The sequence below is a fragment of the Arachis duranensis genome, chromosome 3 (assembly GCF_000817695.3).
Source record: "Arachis duranensis cultivar V14167 chromosome 3, aradu.V14167.gnm2.J7QH, whole genome shotgun sequence".
In the NCBI taxonomy this organism is placed as follows: domain Eukaryota; kingdom Viridiplantae; phylum Streptophyta; class Magnoliopsida; order Fabales; family Fabaceae; genus Arachis; species Arachis duranensis.
Genome location: NC_029774.3, coordinates 53,385,683 through 53,389,216, shown reverse-complemented (window position 1 = coordinate 53,389,216; position 3,534 = coordinate 53,385,683). Strand labels below are relative to the sequence as shown.

Here is a 3,534-nt window from a genome sequence, read left to right as displayed (position 1 = left end):
GATATGGCATTCAAAGTATCAATTTCAAGAACTCCCTTCCTCTGAGGCGTCTCATTATTCACGGAGTTTCTCTCAGAAATGTACATGAATTGGTTATTTGCAACCATGTCAATAAGTTCTTGAGCTTCTGCAGGCATTTTCTTTAAGTGAATGGATCCACCAGCAGAATGGTCCAATGACATTTTGGAAAACTCAGATAGACCATAATAGAATATATCTAATATGGTCCATTCTGAAAACATGTCAGAAGGACACTTTTTGGTCATCTGCTTGTATCTTTCCCAAGCTTCATAGAGGGATTCACCATCTTTTTGCTTGAAGGTCTGAACATCCACTCTAAGCTTGCTTAGCTTTTGAGGAGGAAAAAATTTATCCAAGAAGGCCGTGACCAGCTTATCCCAGGAGTCCAGGCTATCTTTAGGTTGTGAGTCCAACCATGTTCTAGCTCTGTCTCTTACAGCAAAAGGGAAAAGCATGAGCCTGTAGACTTCAGGATCTACTCCATTCGTCTTAACAGTCTCACAAATTTGTAAGAACTCAGTTAAAAACTGGTAAGGATCTTCAGATGGAAGTCCATGAAACTTGCAGTTCTGTTGCATTAGAGCAACTAATTGAGGTTTCAGCTCAAAATTGTTTGCTTCAATGGCAGGAATTGAGATGCTTCTTCCATCAAACTTGGACGTGGGCTTAGTAAAATCACCAAGCATCCTCCTTGAATTATTATTGTTAGGTTCGGCTGCCATCTCCTTCTCTTGTTCAAAAATTTCAGAAAGGTTGTCTATGGATTGTTGTAATTTAGCTTCTCTTAGTTTCCTCTTCAGAGTCCTTTCAGTTTCAGGATCAACTTCAACAAGAGTGCCTTTTTCCTTGTTCCTGCTCATATGAAAGAGAAGAGAAAAAGAAAAGGAAGAAGAATCCTCTATGTCACAGTAAAGAGGATCCTTATTATTAGTAGAAGAAGAAAAGAATAAAGAAAGGAGAATCCAAACACAAGTGTAAGGATAGAGGCAGTGATTGGAGATGAAGAGGGGTGAAGAGAAGTGTTAGTAAATAAATAAATATATAGAAGAAGAGAAGAGAGGGGGAATTCGAAAATAATTTTGAAAAAGTAGTTAATGATTTTCGAAAATTAAAGATAAGATATAAAAAAATTTTAAAACAATTAAAAAGAATTTTTGAAAAAGAGATGAGATATTTTCGAAAATTAAAGAGGGAAAAGTAGTTAGGTGGTTTTGAAAAAGATAAGAAACAAACAAAAAGTCAAATAGTTAGTTGAAAAAGATATTAAAGTCAAATTTGAAAAGATAAGATAAGAAGTTAGATAAGATATTTTGAAATCAATTTTTTTTTTGAAAAAGATAAATTTTGAAAAAGATAAATTTTCAAAAAGATATGATAAAAAGATAAGATAAGAAGATATGATAAAAAGATAGGATTGAAAAAGATTTAATTTTTAAAATTAAAATTAATTACTTAACTAACAAGAAACTAAAAGATATGGTTCTAGAATTTAAAGATTGAACCTTTCTTAACAAGAAAGTAACAAACTTCAAATTTTTGAATCAATCATATTAATTGTTAGCATTAAAGGATTTTCGAAAATTAATAAGAAAAATGAAAAAGATTTAATTCTTTTTTGAAAAAGTTTTAAAAAGATAAGATTTGTAAAATTGAAAATTTGACTTGACTTGTAAGAAACAACTAATTTTTAAAATTTTTGATTAAGTCAACTCAAATTTTTGAAAATTATGAGAAAATTAAGGAAAAGATATTTTTTGATTTTTTTGAATTTTTAATGATGAGAGAGAAAAACACAAAAAAGACCTAAAACATGAAAATTTTGGATCAAAACACAAGATGCATGCAAGAACACTATGAATGTCAAGATGAACACCAAGAACACTTTGAAGATCATGATGAACATCAAGAACATATTTTTGAAAAATTTTTGAAGCAAAGAAAACATGCAAGACACCAAACTTAGAATTCTTTAATGCATGGACACTATGAATGAAAAATGCATATGAAAAATAACATACAACACAAAACAAGAAAATATCAAGATCAAACAAGAAGACTTGTTAAGAACAACTTGAAGATCATGAAGAACACCATGAATGCATGAATTTTCAAAAAATGCAAGAAAAATCTTTTTTAAGCATGCAATTGACACCAAACTTAAAAATTGACTCAAGACTCAAACAAGAAACACAAAATATTTTTGGTTTTTATGATTTTATGATTTTTCTGTATTTTTATTATTATTTTTTTCAAAAAAATATATTTTTGAAAAACGAAAATAAAGAAAAACTTTTTGAAAGATTTTTGAAAACTTTTTTTGAAAGGAAAATAAAAAGAAAATTACCTAATCTAAGCAACAAGATGAACCGTCAATTGTCCATACTCGAACAATCCCCGGCAACGGCGCCAAAAACTTGGTGCACGGAATTGTGATCATCAACAATGGCTCTAAAGACTTGGTAGCGCTCTTCAAACGTGAATCACACTTAGTCACAACTCCGCACAACTGACCAGCAAGTGCACTGGGTCGTCCAAGTAATACCTTACGTGAGTAAGGGCCGATCCCACGGATATTGTTGGTATGAAGCAATCTACGGTCATCTTGTAGATCTCAGTCAGGCTGATTCAAATGTGATTGGATTAGATAATTAAAAGATAAATACAATAGGATAGAAATACTTATGTAAATTAATGGTGGGAATTTCAGATAAGCGTATGGAGATGCTTGTCCCTGTTGAATCTCTGCTTTCCTACTGCTTTCATCCAATCCTTCTTACTCCTTTCCATGGCAAGCTGTATGTAGGGCATCACTGTTGTCAATGGCTACATCCCATCCTCTCAGTGAAAATGGTCCAAATGCTCTGTCACAGCACGGCTAATCATCTGTCGGTTCTCAATCAGGTTGGAATAGATTCCCGTGATTCTTTTGTGTCTGTCACTAACGCCCAGCCTTCAGGAGTTTGAAGCTCGTTACGGTCATTCAATCCCAGAATCCTACTCGGAATACCATAGACAAGGTTAGACTTTCCGAATTCCCATGAATGCCGCCATCAATTCTAGCTTATACCACGAAGATTCTAATCAAGGAATCCAAGAGATATGCGCCCGGCCTAAGGTAGAACGGAAGTGGTTGTCAATCACACGCGTTCATAGGTGAGAATGATGATGAGTGTCACAGATCATCACATTCATCAAGTTGAAGTGCAACGAATATCTTAGAACAGGAATAAATCAAATTGGATAGAAAATAATGGTAATTGCATTAAAACTTGAGGTACAGCAGAGCTCCACACCCTTAATCTATGGTGTGTAGAAACTCCACCGTTGAAAATATATAAGTGAAAGAGGTTCAGGCATGGCCGAATGGCCAGCCCCCAAATGTGGTCACAAGACCGAATGATCAAAAGACTTCTAATACACTAGTAAAAAGTTCTATTTATACTAAACTAGCTACTAGGGTTTACAGAAGTAAGTAATTGATGCATAAATCCACTTCCGGGGCCCACTTGGTGT

At 33.7% G+C, this 3,534-nt stretch overlaps 1 non-coding gene across 1 annotated transcript; it reads left to right on the top strand.

The window, feature by feature from the left end:
- Positions 1–240: 240 nt before the first annotated feature.
- LOC127745868 (small nucleolar RNA R71) lies at positions 241–344 on the top strand. The gene has a single exon (XR_008007492.1). It is a non-coding gene; the product is annotated as a small nucleolar RNA R71 (small nucleolar RNA).
- The last annotated feature ends 3,190 nt before the right edge of the window (positions 345–3,534 follow it).